This window comes from Lates calcarifer, unplaced genomic scaffold, assembly GCF_001640805.2.
Source record: "Lates calcarifer isolate ASB-BC8 unplaced genomic scaffold, TLL_Latcal_v3 _unitig_1669_quiver_1603, whole genome shotgun sequence".
NCBI lineage: Eukaryota > Metazoa > Chordata > Actinopteri > Centropomidae > Lates > Lates calcarifer.
In genome coordinates, this window is record NW_026115677.1 from 12,631 (window position 1) to 29,947 (window position 17,317).

At 40.8% G+C, this 17,317-nt stretch overlaps 1 long non-coding RNA gene across 1 annotated transcript; it reads right to left on the reverse strand.

The window, feature by feature from the left end:
• Nucleotides 1-11: 11 nt before the first annotated feature.
• Nucleotides 12-16,790, reverse strand: LOC108890013 (uncharacterized). Its single transcript, XR_001962095.2, has 4 exons — nucleotides 16,731-16,790; nucleotides 4,005-4,034; nucleotides 680-1,733; nucleotides 12-26 (listed from the first exon to the last, which is right to left on the reverse strand). It is a non-coding gene; the product is annotated as an uncharacterized LOC108890013 (long non-coding RNA).
• Between the last annotated feature and the right edge of the window lie 527 nt (nucleotides 16,791-17,317).

The window sequence follows — 17,317 nt, forward strand, 5'->3', positions numbered from 1 at the left end:
CTGTTGTGGAGTGGGAGCCCTCTTCTCTATGACATAAGAATGGATTAGATGTAATGAAGAGGAAACAGTTGGGACACTAACAGATTGTTCATCCTCAAACTTTGGAGTAATCCAAAAATGGCAGCTGAAGAAAACAGATCACAAAAACAACCCCATGGTCCCTTCATTCAACTGAATTATTTTATCCCTAAGATTACTTTGAGAGGGATTTGCTGGGTTTCTGCCAAGTTAGTTTGGACAAGTAGTACTGAAGGGAGATTTTGTCCATGTTAATCCACCACCACATTATACAAGTGTCTATAGAAACTATGTGGGGGTTGCACAACAGGAAGTAAAATGCAGTTATTGAGTCAAGCACAAAGAAAACCTTGAAGCATGTTTCTGGGCAAAATCTAGAGAGAGATGTATAAAGCAGATATGGTGGAGGCAAACAGTTTACTGTGTGTGGTAGACACACAGTAAACTGATATGTATAGAGATGTACATGTCAGATGAAAATGTATTTAAGGTTTCCTTTGATAGTAAGTGGTTTCACAGAAGTGGCTCAAATGAAAGGACTGCTCTTATATAGACAGAATTTGGACAGCAACACATACAGTTTTCCAGTGTAAACCAAAAACTGGTAATATATGCAAGACTCAGTGTGGTCCCAAGGAGTTGAATGAAATAAAAAACACACCTTCTCATCAGGATAATGCGAACATCTGCACCACAGACGGGGGGTTGGCAGAGGTTATGAATCTTCCGGAGGAGGTTGTCATGACAACCACATCCTCAAAGGCTACGCCATCATGCTGAAGCAATATAGGGAACCCTGTGAAAGCTATACTGGGTTATTAGGTCACGTCAAAATCACAATGCTCAGGAAAGCGTAATTAACTGGGTCATTGCTACATCTGGCAGGAAATCAAATTTAAAAAAAGAGATGCAATCTGAATGTAATTTGTTGAGTTATGGGGGGCAGGTGTGTTCGAAGGCACATTGAAGACTAAGAGACTAGACAGGAGCTGCTTTTTTAATCTCTTTAGCTGGAAAAAAACTCAAAAGAGCAGTGGATATCATGTATCCCAGAGGATCATCAGCAGTGAAGCAGTGCCTCAATTGCCTCAGGGAAAATGATCATATATAAACATGGAATAGCATCTGAGCACCTCTTTATACATCAGTGCCTCATACACAGAGAGAGAACAGAAAGGCAATGAGTGTCTTTTAATAATGTTTGTGTGTTGGAAGTCAGAAAACCATTTATAAATCCAGAAGAAAACCAAATTTCACACTGTTAAAGATGTAAATATGTATGGTAGGTCAATATGTCAACACATCTCTTCATATATTTATGTGTATATACAATGTTAAAGCACTTGTGTTGTAAATTAAAATGTAAAGCAAAGTCAAAATCATTTCCCTGCATTCAAATGGTATAAAATTCTCAGAAAATATAGGAATATCCTTAAATATATTATATGCATTAAAGGCACTCTCACATCCAAAGCAAAAGATAGATAAGCGTTATAATGTGATTATTGTTATAAAACTTAAGCTAGCCCTAAAAAGCTTCACAGTATGAAACAGCGACAGTAGAAATTTGGAGATATAGTGCATAAACAACATAGATTTATATTTTACAGAGACACTGTTCTTGCAGTTTGCATATTAGGACCAGTCTTCACATGAAATTGTGGACTCCAAAGCCCTAACTCAAACAGGTTGTGAAGCATTTCATCACAGCATCCCTGTGAAGAAAAGAATTGAAAATGTCATGGCAAATAATAACCAGCACACTAAACAATGAGATAAATAACAGAAATACAAGACAGAGCAATGCAGAGTGTTGCTCTAAAATTATCCAGGAATAAATAAATCCACTGGGGGCAAAATTCTGTCATGCATAGAAAATTAATAGTGACAAAAAAGCACCTTCCACCCTTTGTTACGATGATTTGGGTGGGGCTCGTCATGAATAAGTGAGTGTGTTTTGGCGGGGAAGCACCACATGTTCAGAGTGATGGGGGGCTCCCACTCTCCAGGTAGTCTGTGGTGAGGGATGATGCAATACGTGTGATTGCCATGGCAACCACAGACCGTTGCCTACTCTGTTTTTCCTTCACACCGTTTGCTCTTGCCATCCGTGTGTTGCTATGCAGACTTCGCCTGCAGCCAACAGTCAAATTTCGGCGGAGGAGGTGTAAAAACCCATCAAGGTTAAAAGGAGAAGGGGGGATCATAAGCAGCCTTAGAGGGAGAGGAGGGAGGAGGAGGAGGCAGGTGTATAAACCAAAATCATTCAACTCCACAGTCCTCATATTACCCTCCAATACAGCAAGTGGGTTGTTTTTTATATTCACTGGAGGCTTGATGCTATTTTTGCTGCATGAATAAATGATCAGTCTCAGAGACTTTCCCCCATTTCTGATTAAATATCAGAGCAACAGTAGCCTCAAAGCACTGTGGGAAGTGCAAATACAGCAGGTTTGGTCTGCAAGCATGAGAGGATATAAATAGGCTACAAGGTAAAATACATTAAAGGATCAAGTCCACTTGCCATGTGGCGTTGTGCCTAGCCAGGTAACACAGTTTCTTTGACCACAGACAGGGATGGGCAAAGTCTAATGCTTTTTTATGTGTCATCCAGAAGAGATAGAGGCCTGAGATCAAAATATGCAGCTGTTTTGTAACAATGTGGCAAACAAAAAAGAGCTAAATGATGAAATCTAAATTAAATGAAAAATGGATTAAAATAAGAAGCTTAAGGAGAGAGAGGATAATATGTTGATGACAAAAATGTAAGAAATATAATAACAAAGGACTAACAAATAAATAGGCGATTGCTAGGACTTCAATGGTCAGCCAAAAACTAGCAGTCAAATTTGCATTTCTCCATAGGAATTTGGTTTTTGGAAGAGTGGCATGGGGAAAAGGTCTTTGTCTCAGCTTTGTATTGTCGTTAGCATTTGGGTTGGGGGAGGGGGAGCTCGGGGTTGTTATAGTACGTCTCTCAGCTGTCAGAATGGATTAGAGGGTCACCCAAATACACAAGGCACTTAGTGTGGGGGCTGCATGGCTGCATGGCACAGCTCTGGACCAAATGAGACATAACCCCGCTTACAGCTGGACTGACAAAACAACATCACACCTCACGCTCAGCTTGTGGAAAGCACTGAGGTGGTACACCATATGGGACTATTTGAGAAGTGAATACCTGAGTTTAGGGAAGTATTTTCTCTTATCCTGTACTGTGGTATACTCTGAAGAAATTAGAAAACCAACAGCTCTAAGATTTCAAGGCTATTAGAGCTCTACACTGTGCATTATCTGCAATAAAAACAAAGCAAGTAACCTGTGAGTAAGGCTGAGATATATTATCCTTGTATTGTGTTTTTTGGCAGGACAATCTATTTGGGTCTAAATCTAATCAAAATTTTACATTGTGCCTCAACCCTATAGAGCTTAACATAAGCTCATCAACAAGTAATGTAAAAGCTACAAGAGGGGAGAAATGCTTTTGGTAAATCTGGATGAAAGAGCATTATTTCATAAGAAACGATTTCATTTAGATATTATGGGTGGAGCAAATAACCTCACAGGGCTATAGCACAGAGGAGTGTGAAACAACAAGCTGCCATTTGTTTGACACTGAGAGCCTGCACTAGTCGTGGGGGTGGGGGGTGGGGATTACAGCCATATGGTGGAGGCAAACAGTGTTTAGAGGTAAATAAAAACATGTTTTTGTTGGAATGTCGCACAATGTTTTCCTGCTAGTTTACTGTGTGTGGTAGACACACAGTAAACTGATGTGTAGAGATAATACATGTCAGATGAAAATGTATTTAAGGTTTCCTTTGATAGTAAGTGGTTTCACAGAAGTGGCTCAAATGAAAGGACTGCTCTTATACAGACAGAATTTGGACAGCAACACATACAGTAGAATATAACATAAAAGAACACATGCATCACCTTAGGGTCAATACACACAAAACATAAATCATATAGTCATCTCGTATTACCTGGCAAATGGAATGTAAGAGATGCTATACCTGAAAGAGAAAAAACAAAAAACATCAGGATGAGGAAACAGTGACTGTTTACATCAAAGACAAGTTACTATATGTAAAACTGTACAGAGGATCTGTATGTCAAATACTAGCTGAAGTATGTTTTTTAAAATACACTGTCATTAGGGCCCGAGCAACGAGTTGCGTGGGCCCAACGGGGCCATGCAACGAGTTGCAAGGACCCTCTTGTTTTCGGTCTGTTTATTATTATTATTATTATTATTAGGGCCCGAGCAACGAGTTGCGTGGGCCCAACGGGGCCATGCAACGAGTTGCAAGGACCCTCTTGTTTTCGTTCGGTTTATTATTATTAGGGCCCGAGCAACGAGTTGCGTGGGCCCAACGGGGCCATGCAACGAGTTGCAAGGACCCTCTTGTTTTCGGTCTGTTTATTATTATTATTATTATTATTATTATTATTATTATTATTTTTTTTCTTCTTTTTCCGCCTCTTAGATCGGCTTTTTGAGGGCCTTAACATGCGTGAAAACTTACCAAAATTTGCAGACGCGTCAGGCACGGCGAAAAATTTAATAATTTAGGGGTCTTGAGCATGGGTGTGGTAAAATGGCCTCGGTAGCGCCACCTACATTTTTAAACGGAACAGCCCCTCAAGCCCGTTGCGCCTAAAAATCTGAAAATCTGCACACATATGTAACATCCCATGACGCACCAAAAAGTCTCTTGGAGCCATATTCTAAACCCAACAGAAAGTATTTTTATTTTGACCGGAAGGTGAAAAAATTGTGTGTTTTTGGCCATTTCCAGGGGTCGCTTGAACGCGAACTAGTCCTAGACGCATTATCCGATTGACTTCAAAACTTAATAGTATGTTCTTAAGACATGGACGATGTTAAATTGCGGCAGATTTTGAGTTTTTGTTGAAGGGCGTGGAAGTTATGGCCCCTCAAAGTTCGATTACTCGCCACGAAACAGGAAGTTGCTTTATATTTGCTATATTTCGGCCATACTTTGTCCAAACTGCATCAAACTTTACAGGATTGTTAATGGTACCTATCTGCACACATCCATATGTCAATATTCATACAATTGTTGTAGCGCCACCTATTTATAGCAGGAAATGACATATTTTATAGTGTGATGTCCAGTTTCTAGACGGGTGACCAGATTCACTTCAAATGTTGTCAGCCCCTCCTTGACAATTTTTTGGAAGACGTCCTCCGAAAATTGTGAGTTTTGGTCGAAGCGTGTGCCTGTTCTGGCCCGTCAAAGTTCGGAAACCCAACTTCCTGTTTGAAACCTCAGATTTTGGGGTAACTTCCTGTTGCGACTCTCTACTTTATCCTATAGATGGAGCCATTGTATTACTCTTTGATGGGTTTTTGGAGGGGGGTCTCTGTGTGTGTCTGTGTGTGTGTGTGTGTGTGTGTTTGTGTTTGTGTTTGAGGGGGGAGGGGAAGAGGAGTTGATTGAGTCTGTGAGAAGCTGCCACAGAGAGGTTACAGTCAGGAGAGCCAAGAGCTGCTTTACACGCGGTATAAAAACTTCAGTTAAGATTTGAGCTGTCACTTGAGAAAGCATCATGCCAAAAACTAAGGAAATCACTGTAGACTTGAAGAAAAGAATTGTCGATGCTCAGGAAGCAGGAGAAGGATATACAAAGTTATCACAGCATTTCCAAGCGTCAAGAACTCAAATGAGAAGCGTCACCGAGAAATTCAAGGAGAGCCACACTGTGCAGAACAAGCCTGGCAGAGGTAGGAAGCCAAAGATTTCAATGACCCTGGATAGAAAACCAGTGAGAGACCTGTCTAAAGACCCCATAAACGCTGCCAAGACACTAGTGAATGACTTAGTTAAGTCTGAAATTGTAGCCTCAAAGAAGATTACATGAATTCATGTAATCTTACCATGTGTCTCCCCTTGACCAAAACTGAGCGTGGATTGATGCTGTCTTTACAGTTTGGTTTTGATCAGTTAGGAAATTTCACACAGGGTCAGCTGATTTTTTCGTGTTACTCAGTGTACGGCGACAGGAAAAGTGCACTAGGTCCACCGGCGTCGAGGTGAACCAGCTGAATATAAGCCACTCAAGTTGACGACAAGTGCATTGAAAAGTAAAAGCTGCTGGCCTTTACCTTTTCTTTGTCAAAGCGCCTGTTCGGCAAGTAGTTAGTAAAGTAATATTTTCAGCGTTATCCACAGTCTCATGACATGTTTAACAGGAAGCACAGCACGCTGGTTAAGCTCATGGCAAACTGTTACTAACAGCTAAAATGAAAGCTTGTCTGTATGTAGTCTAACTGGTTAGTTTGTCACTCATCTCCAAATTTTGCAAATTCCTATAAACTTTCTGATATGAAAACCAGTAACAGTCTGAGCTGGACTGATAGGGGTCTGTATGGATAAAGATAAAATCCTAATGATACCCATCCCTACAGCTGGTTAGTGGCTTCGCCCTGACTTTAGGCAGATGAGATATTCACTGTTCAAATAACTTCATTATAAGCCTTGTTTAAGCATAAATGATTTATATATGCACCCAATAACAGAACTTAAAAAAAATGCTTTTGCTCAAAGCTCAAAGCTTTTAAACTCAAGTTAAAACTGAGTTTTATCTCCTTTTGGGAGGGGGTATCTCTCTCTGTGTTTGTGTGTGTGTGTGTGTGTGTGTTTGTGTTTGTGTTTGAGGGGGAGGGGAAGAGGAGTTGATTGAGTCTGTGAGAAGCTGCCACAGGGAGGTTACAGTCAAGAGAGCCAAGAGCTGTCACAGATGATGAGCTCTGAAAAATATTATCACAGAAAATAATTAGCGTAAAAGCTTTTATTTTAAATTTTTACATCTCGGAAGTGTGAACTGTTACGCCAGCGTGTACCCTGCGACCTGCGTTGACCCCGCGGTTGCCGGGGTCCCGCGGTCGCCGCTCCCCCGACGGGCGCCGGTGCGAGGGCCCGTTCAACGCTGCTCGCAGCTTTAATTATTATTATTATTATTTTTTTTCTTCTTTTTCCGCCTCTTTGATCGCCTTTTTGAGGGCCTTAAAATGCGTCAAAACTCCTGAAAATTTGCAGACGCATCAGGCACGGCGAAAAATTTAAGAATTTAGGGGTCTTGAGCATGGGTGTGGCAAAATGGCCTCGGTAGCGCCACCTACATTTTTAACGGAACAGCCCCTCAAGCCCGTTGCGCCTAAAAATCTGAAAATCTGCACACATATGTAACATCCCATGACGCACCAAAAAGTCTCTTGGAGCCATATTCTAAACCCAACAGAAAGTATTTTTATTTTGACCGGAAGGTGAAAAAATTGTGTGTTTTTGGCCATTTCCAGGGGTCGCTTGAACGCGAACTAGTCCTAGACGCATTATCCGATTGACTTCAAAATTTGATAATTTGTTCTTAAGACATAGACGAAGTTAAATTGCAAAAGTTTCGGACTTTTCATTGAAGGGCGTGGAAGTTATGGCCCCTGAAAGTTCGATCACTCGCCACAAAACAGGAAGTTGCTTTAAATTTGCTATATTTCGGCCATACTTTGTCCAAACTGCATCAAACTTTACAGGATTGTTAATGGTACCTATCTGCACACATCCATATGTCAATATTCATACAATTGTTGTAGCACCACCTATTTATAGCAGGAAATGACATATTTTATAGTGTGATGTCCAGTTTCTAGACGGGTGACCAGATTCACTTCAAATGTTGTCAGGACAGACTTAAGGATTTTTGGAAGACTGGCTCCGAAAATTGTGAGTTTGGGTCGAAGCGTGTGCCTGTTCTGGCCCGTCAAAGTTCGGAAACCCAACTTCCTGTTTGAAACCTCAGATTTTGGGGTAACTTCCTGTTGCGACTCTCTACTTTATCCTACAGATGGAGCCATTGTATTACTCTTTGATGGGTTTTTGGAAGGGGGTCTCTGTGTGTGTGTGTCTGTGTGTGTCTGAGGGGGGAGGGGAAGAGGAGTTGATTGTGTCTGTGAGAAGCTGCCACAGGGAGGTTACAGTCAATAGAGCCATGATCTGTCACAGATGATGAGCTCTGAATAATATTATCACAGAAAATAATTAGCATAAAAGCTTTTATTTAAAATTTTTACATCTGGGAAGTGTGAACTGTTATGCCAGCGTGTGCCCTGCGACCTGCGTTGACCCCGCGGTTGCCGGGGTCCCGCGGTCGCCGCTCCCCCGACGGGCGCCAGGTGCGAGGGCCCGTTCAACGCTGCTCGCAGCTTTAATTATTATTATTATTATTTTTTTTCTTCTTTTTCCGCCTCTTTGATCGCCTTTTTGAGGGCCTTAACATGCGTCAAAACTCCTGAAAATTTGCAGACGCGTCAGGCACGGCGAAAAATTTAAGAATTTAGGGGTCTTGAGCATGGGTGTGGCAAAATGGCCTCGGTAGCGCCACCTACATTTTTAACGGAACAGCCCCTCAAGCCCGTTGCGCCTAAAAATCTGAAAATCTGCACACATATGTAACATCCCATGACGCACCAAAAAGTCTCTTGGAGCCATATTCTAAACCCAACAGAAAGTATTTTTATTTTGACCGGAAGGTGAAAAAATTGTGTGTTTTTGGCCATTTCCAGGGGTCGCTTGAACGCGAACTAGTCCTAGACGCATTATCCGATTGACTTCAAAATTTGATAATTTGTTCTTAAGACATAGACGAAGTTAAATTGCAAAAGTTTCGGACTTTTCATTGAAGGGCGTGGAAGTTATGGCCCCTCAAAGTTCGATCACTCGCCACGAAACAGGAAGTTGCTTTAAATTTGCTATATTTCGGCCATACTTTGTCCAAACTGCATCAAACTTTACAGGATTGTTAATGGTACCTATCTGCACACATCCATATGTCAATATTCATACAATTGTTGTAGCGCCACCTATTTATAGCAGGAAATGACATATTTTATAGTGTGATGTCCAGTTTCTAGACGGGTGACCAGATTCACTTCAAATGTTGTCAGCCCCTCCTTGACGATTTTTGGAAGATGTCCTCCGAAAATTGTGAGATTTGGTCGAAGCGTGTGCCTGTTCTGGCCCGTCAAAGTTCGGAAACCCAACTTCCTGTTTGAAACCTCAGATTTTGGGGTAACTTCCTGTTGCGACTCTCTACTTTATCCTATAGATGGAGCCATTGTATTACTCTTTGATGGGTTTTTGGAGGGGGGTCTCTGTGTGTGTGTGTGTGTGTGTGTGTGTTTGTGTTTGTGTTTGAGGGGGGAGGGGAAGAGGAGTTGATTGAGTCTGTGAGAAGCTGCCACAGAGAGGTTACAGTCAGGAGAGCCAAGAGCTGCTTTACACGCGGTATAAAAACTTCAGTTAAGATTTGAGCTGTCACTTGAGAAAGCATCATGCCAAAAACTAAGGAAATCACTGTAGACTTGAAGAAAAGAATTGTCGATGCTCAGGAAGCAGGAGAAGGATATACAAAGTTATCACAGCATTTCCAAGCGTCAAGAACTCAAATGAGAAGCGTCACCGAGAAATTCAAGGAGAGCCACACTGTGCAGAACAAGCCTGGCAGAGGTAGGAAGCCAAAGATTTCAATCACCCTGGAAAGAAAACCAGTGAGAGACCTGTCTAAAGACCCCATAAACGCTGCCAAGACACTAGTGAATGACTTAGTTAAGTCTGAAATTGTAGCCTCAAAGAAGATTACATGAATTCATGTAATCTTACCATATGTCTCCCCTTGACCAAAGCTGAGCGTGGATTGATGCTGTCTTTACAGTTTGGTTTTGATCAGTTAGGAAATTTCACACGGGGTCGGCTGATTTTTTCGTGTTACTCAGTGTACGGCGACAGGAAAAGTGCACTAGGTCCACCGGCGTCGAGGTGAACCAGCTGAATATAAGCCACTCAAGTTGACGACAAGTGCATTGAAAAGTAAAAGCTGCTGGCCTTTACCTTTTCTTTGTCAAAGCGCCTGTTCGGCCAGTAGTTAGTAAAGTAATATTTTCAGCGTTGTCCACAGTCTCATGACATGTTTAACAGGAAGCACAGCACGCTGGTTAAGCTCATGGCAAACTGTTACTAACAGCTAAAATGAAAGCTTGTCTGTATGTAGTCTAACTGGTTAGTTTGTCACTAATCTCCAAATTTTGCAAGTTGCTATAAACTTCACTCTCTTAAACCAGTAACAGTCTGAGCTGGACTGATAGGGGTCTGTATGGATAAAGATAAAATCCTAATGATACCCATCCCTACAGCTGGTTAGTGGCTTCGCCCTGACTTTAGGCAGATGAGATATTCACTGTTCAAATAACTTCATTATAAGCCTTGTTTAAGCATAAATGATTTATATATGCACCCAATAACAGAACTTTAAAAAAATGCTTTTGCTCAAAGCTCAAAGCTTGTAAACTCAAGTTAAAACTGAGTTTTATCTCCTTTTGGGAGGGGGTATTTCTCTCTGTGTTTGTGTGTGTGTGTTTGTGTTTGTATTTGAGGGGGGAGGGGAAGAGGAGTTGATTGAGTCTGTGAGAAGCTGCCACAGAGAGGTTACAGTCAGGAGAGCCAAGAGCTGTCACAGATGATGAGCTCTGAAAAATATTATTACAGAAAATAATTAGCATAAAAGCTTTTATTTAAAATTTTTACATCTCGGAAGTGTGAACTGTTACGCCAGCGTGTGCCCTGCGACCTGCGTTGACCCCGCGGTTGCCGGGGTCCCGCGGTCGCCACTCCCCCGACGGGCGCCGGTGCGAGGGCCCGTTCAACGCTGCTCGCAGCTTTAATTATTATTATTATTATTTTTTTTCTTCTTTTTCCGCCTCTTAGATCGGCTTTTTGAGGGCCTTAACATGCGTGAAAACTTACCAAAATTTGCAGACGCGTCAGGCACGGCGAAAAATTTAATAATTTAGGGGTCTTGAGCATGGGCGTGGTAAAATGCCCTCGGTAGCGCCACCTACATTTTTAAACGGAACAGCCCCTCAAGCCCGTTGCGCCTAAAAATCTGAAAATCTGCACACATATGTAACATCCCATGACGCACCAAAAAGTCTCTTGGAGCCATATTCTAAACCCAACAGAAAGTATTTTTATTTTGACTGGAAGGTGAAAAAATTGTGTGTTTTTGGCCATTTCCAGGGGTCGCTTGAACGCGAACTAGTCCTAGACGCATTATCCCATTGACTTCAAAACTTAATAGTATGTTCTTAAGACATAGACGATGTTAAATTGCGGCAGATTTTGAGTTTTTGTTGAAGGGCGTGGAAGTTATGGCCCCTCAAAGTTCGATTACTCGCCACGAAACAGGAAGTTGCTTTATTTTTGCTATATTTCGGCCATACTTTGTCCAAACTGCATCAAACTTTACAGGATTGTTAATGGTACCTATCTGCACACATCCATATGTCAATATTCATACAATTGTTGTAGCGCCACCTATTTATAGCAGGAAATGACATATTTTATAGTGTGATGTCCAGTTTCTAGACGGGTGACCAGATTCACTTCAAATGTTGTCAGCCCCTCCTTGACAATTTTTGGAAGAAGTCCTCCGAAAATTGTGAGTTTTGGTCGAAGCGTGTGCCGGTTCTGGCCCGTCAAAGTTCGGAAACCCAACTTCCTGTTTGAAACCTCAGATTTTGGGGTAACTTCCTGTTGCGACTCTCTACTTTATCCTACAGATGGAGCCATTGTATTACTCTTTGATGGGTTTTTGGAAGGGGGTCTCTGTGTGTGTGTGTCTGTGTGTGTGTGTTTGAGGGGGGAGGGGAAGAGGAGTTGATTGAGTCTGTGAGAAGCTAACACAGGGGAGGATACAGTCAAGAGAGCCATGAGCTGTCACAGATGATGAGCTCTGAAAAATATTATCACAGAAAATAATTAGCATAAAAGCTTTTATTTTAAATTTGTTGCAACAAATTCAGGTTTCTTACAGCGTTTTCCTTATTGAAAACTAAATTCCACCTGAAATGTATCAATAAAAATCTTCTTTTGCAGTTAATGTCACCAGTTTATAGTTTAGTTTTAATAGCATTCCCTGTCACTGATGTGCCTTTAATTATCGGTTCTATCAGGGATCATTTATGTGTTTATCTTACGGGGGTGAGCCACCTCACAGGTTGGTTATATTACCTGTTGACCTCAGCTCAGTGAGCTAAGACAATGTTTAATGCAGTGTTTTTTCTGATATGAAAATGGATATTATTCAGCACATCTAACCTCAGCAGGCCCCTCTTCAGAAACTCATATCTGCAGATGTCAAAGCTGGCTCAAACGTTGTCCACAGTCTCATGACATGTTTAACACGAAGCACAGCACGCTGGTTAAGCTCATGGCAAACTGTTACTAACAGCTAAAATGAAAGCTTGTCTGTATGTAGTCTAACTGGTTAGTTTGTCACTAATCTCCAAATTTTGCAAATTGCTATAAACTTCACTCTCTTAAACCAGTAACAGTCTGAGCTGGACTGATAGAAGTCTGTATGGATAAAGATAAAATCCTAATGATACCCATCCCTACAGCTGGTTAGTGGCTTCGCCCTGACTTTAGGCAGATGAGATATTCACTGTTCAAATAACTTCATTATAACCCTTGTTTAAGCATAAATGATTTATATATGCACCCAATAACAGAACTTGCAAAAAAATGCTTTTGCTCAAAGCTCAAAGCTTGTAAACTCAAGTTAAAACTGAGTTTTATCTCCTTTTGGGAGGGGGTATCTGTGTGTGTGTGTGTGTTTGTGTTTGTGTTTGAGGGGGGAGGGGAAGAGGAGTTGATTGAGTCTGTGAGAAGCTGCCACAGAGAGGTTACAGTCAGGAGAGCCAAGAGCTGTCACAGATGATGAGCTCTGAAAAATATTATCACAGAAAATAATTAGCATAAAAGCTTTTATTTTAAATTTGTTGCAACAAATTCAGGTTTCTTACAGCATTTTCCTTATTGAAAACTAAATTCTACCTGAAATGTATCAATAAAAATCTTCTTTTGCAGTTAATGTCACCAGTTTATAGTTTAGTTTTAATAGCATTCCCTGTCACTGATGTGCCTTTAATTATCGGTTCTATCAGGGATCATTTATGTGTTTATCTTACGGGGGTGAGCCACCTCACAGGTTGGTTATATTACCTGTTGACCTCAGCTCAGTGAGCTAAGACAATGTTTAATGCAGTGTTTTTTCTGATATGAAAATGGATATTATTCAGCACATCTAACCTCAGCAGGCCCCTCTTCAGAAACTCATATCTGCAGATGTCAAAGCTGGCTCAAAAAATTAAACTGGCTTCAAATTAATTTGAAGGAATTGTAGGTTATTTTGAATTCATGTAATCTTACCATATGTCTCCCCTTGACCAAAGCTGAGCGTGGATTGATGCTGTCTTTACAGTTTGGTTTTGATCAGTTAGGAAATTTCACAAGGGGTCAGCTGATATTTTCATGTTACACAGTGTACGGCGACAGGAAAAGTGCACGTCTACATCCACCGGCGTCGAGGTGAACCAGCTGAATATAAGCCACTCAAGTTGACAACAAGTGCATTGAAAAGTAAAAGCTGCTGGCCTTTACCTTTTCTTTGTAAAAGCGCCTGTTCGGCCAGTAGTTAGTAAAGTAATATTTTCAGCGTTGTCCACAGTCTCATGACATGTTTAACAGGAAGCACAGCACGCTGGTTAAGCTCATGGCAAACTGTTACTAACAGCTAAAATGAAAGCTTGTCTGTATGTAGTCTAACTGGTTAGTTTGTCACTAATCTCCAAATTTTGCAAATTGCTATAAACTTCACTCTCTTAAACCAGTAACAGTCTGAGCTGGACTGATAGGGGTCTGTATGGATAAAGATAAAATCCTAATGATACCCATCCCTACAGCTGGTTAGTGGCTTCGCCCTCACTTTAGGCAGATGAGATATTCACTGTTCAAATAACTTCATTATAAGCCTTGTTTAAGCACAAATGATTTATATATGCACCCAATAACAGAACTTAAAAAAAATGCTTTGCTCAAAGCTCATAGCTTGTAAACTCAAGTTAAAACTGAGTTTTATCTCCTTTTGGGAGGGGGTATCTCTCTCTCTCTCTGTGTGTGTGTGTGTGTGTCTGTGTGTGTTTGTGTTGTGTTTGAGGGGGGAGGGGAAGAGGAGTTGATTGAGTCTGTGAGAAGCTGCCACAGGGAGGTTACAGTCAGGAGAGCCAAGAGCTGTCACAGATGATGAGCTCTGAAAAATATTATCACAGAAAATAATTAGCATAAAAGCTTTTATTTAAAATTTTTACATCTCGGAAGTGTGAACTGTTACGCCAGCGTGTGCCCTGCGACCTGCGTTGACCCCGCGGTTGCCGGGGTCCCGCGGTCGCCGCTCCCCCGACGGGCGCCGGGTGCGAGGGCCCGTTCAACGCTGCTCGCAGCTTTAATTAGTGTTTATTTCATGTTAGATAGATTAGATAGACAGAATAGATTTAGGATTTCATAGTAGCCTAATAATTGTTTGACAATTGCTTGTTGAGCGACACACCAAAATGTGTTTGAAGCTTGAATGCTCCATCAAGGGTTTAATCACTGGACTGAGGGTCTTTGATGACACTCAGCAAGAGGATTAACCAAATGTGACTGTGAATGAATTGGATACGCTGCAATCTTTGCTCTAATGATTGCAGCCAGACTGTTAGTCCAAACAGCACATACAATAAAAACATGATACCCTGTACTGGAAGTGATAATAGCTGAAGTTTAGCTAATACAGCCCTTGATCAGACGACTAATATATGTAAAATATGTGAGGAATTTGGTACAGCAGTTGAATTATTAACTACAGCCTAAGCCTGAGCATGACTGCCATCTTATTTAATCACCAGTTAGCAGGAAACCCTAATCTGTCTCATCTGAGCCGTAACAATTACTTTAAGTGATGTAAACATTTTTGAAGTGAATATTCTGAATGTCTAAGCTAAATAAGTAAACTAAACAAGTAAGTTAAGAAAAAGCAACCAGAACAATTGTTATAAAACTTCCTGCTGTCTGCCATGCTCTACACTGAGTCAGTGTCAAGCCAGTCAGTGCCTCAGTGTCATACGGTCACTTCACAGAATTCAGCCTGAGGACTGGACTTTGCCCACCTCTGTGTGTATGTGTGGGTCAGTGGCAATGTCTTATTACAGAACCACCTTCTCACAGGCCTGAGTGCCTGCGTGGGAGTGCACTATGCCCCCAGTCTGTTGTGAATGAGTCTGGGATGTGTGACTTGTGGTTGCCATGGTGATGCCTCTAAGAACGCAAGCAGAGTGGAAGTGAATGGACAGCACGTAGGTGCAAAAGTGGTGTAGTCATGAGGGTGACACAGTCCTGCTCAGTGATGCACTGAAATCGTCCGTTCCCTTCCTCCTGAGTTGCTGGTGTTTGTGTTTCAATGTACATTCACACACTGAAACTCTATTGTTACTGCTATGCAAATATGCAAAATTTAATGAACGTACAAGTGCTGACATGTCAATACGGACCATTCACAGGTCTCACTATTATTCACTAACTTAACCCCACTGACCTTACTACTACATGTTCTCTTTTCTTAGTCAGCTAAGCTGAGTTACCTGCAGGATTCAGAAAGCCTTAAAAGTATGAACAGTAGGGCTGCAACTAAGAGTTATTCACATTTTTGCCTTTAATCAATTAATTGTTTAGACTAAAAAGTATCAATGCCACACATTTGGGGAGGCAGGAAACTGAGAATGCTTGGCAATTGTCTTTATAAAAGACTTCAGCACTTATCAAAATTGTTGTCCATCAATTTTCAGTACATTGACTACTTGGCCAATAAACCAAGTGGTTTAGCCCCCTAATGAACACAAATGTCATGGTAAAACAACATTTTTGTTAAAAACAGAACAGAGCTGATTAAAGTTTTCAAACCAAGTGAGGTAAAAAACTCAAACAGGGATCTGATTTTGTAAAACAGATGGAATGACATCAAATGACTGTGTACTGCAATAAAATCTTGGGAATGAATAGAGCAGAATTTAAGCACTAAACATTCAATACAATATAATATTAAGTGTTTAAGTCTTTATTTGTATTATGGTCAAGGTGTATATATACACATATTCTCATAGGACCATTCACCAATGTTTAGTAGTAGTAATGACCCCACAGAGAGCTGGCACTGACTTTGTCTTGTGTGTAAACAACACAGGCGGAAATATCTGTCTATCTCTATTTGCCAGGGAGTTTGTATTTGCATGTGAGTCACAACAAATAGGTCTACACTGATCCTGGCACCACCTCTTCCTCCACAGGCCAAAAACATACTGACCTACTATGACACCAGGCATGACCTACCTACCAGTCTTATTACACCACCACTGATTCAACCTGTACATCAAGCAGATGTCACTGACTGCTCAGGAAAACTAGGGCAAATCAATTTAATCAGTATTTTATGTCACATTATTTGTGCCTCTTGTTATCACTATAGGACACTTAAATGGTATGATATCTACTCTTTATAATCTGAGTTAAATATGCAATGTGACAATGATTGTGCAAGTTTAAACACAGATTTAGCTGTGCATGTGCTGACAGCAGTAAATCAGATTAAAGCTTTAGCAGCATGATTATCTCAACTCAGACATTTAATGCAAGCCACAGCAGCTGGAGCAAAGTTTCCAAACACGGAAAAGACACAGCTGTGAATAATGAGTAAATTAACTGCCAACTGTAGTACAGTGGAGAGACTCAGACTGGCTCAGACTCTCAGGTCAAACTTACCATGTCATTGCCAAAAACTGCAGAATACAGAAGATGATAGCCAGTCCCTTTTATGCCACTGTAAAACAAAACACAATGGTTATTCTAATAGAACAAAACTCTGCATTAAAAAAAATAAAGATTGTAATAGGTTTGAAAACTATGTAATATCCACTTACCCAAAACACTGCACAAAGTGTTAAGATAAGGCAGAGCTGGTAGAAGAAGAAAGGAATGGTTAGAGTATCTTCTTGTAAGTTTGCAGGATGATGTCTGCTATCTGGCAGATAATTTCACAAGAATTGTACAATGCTAAACCAAAGAAAATCACTAAATCTATTCACAGAAACAACAGTGTCAGGCTGAAGTACGTTGCCAAGATCAGTCAGTTTATCTTCTCAAATCCTCTAAGACCACAAAGTGAAGGGTATCAGACCTTAAATTGACCCTGGCTTTCTAATCCAAAGTCAGAAAGATATAGATCTTTCATATAAATATAATGCTGCTTCCTGTCAAGGAGAATTTATTAAGAACAATTTTTTAACACTTGCAGTAAAAAGTAAAGATCTCAGATATTTTCCAATATAATCTGAAAAATGAAAAACATA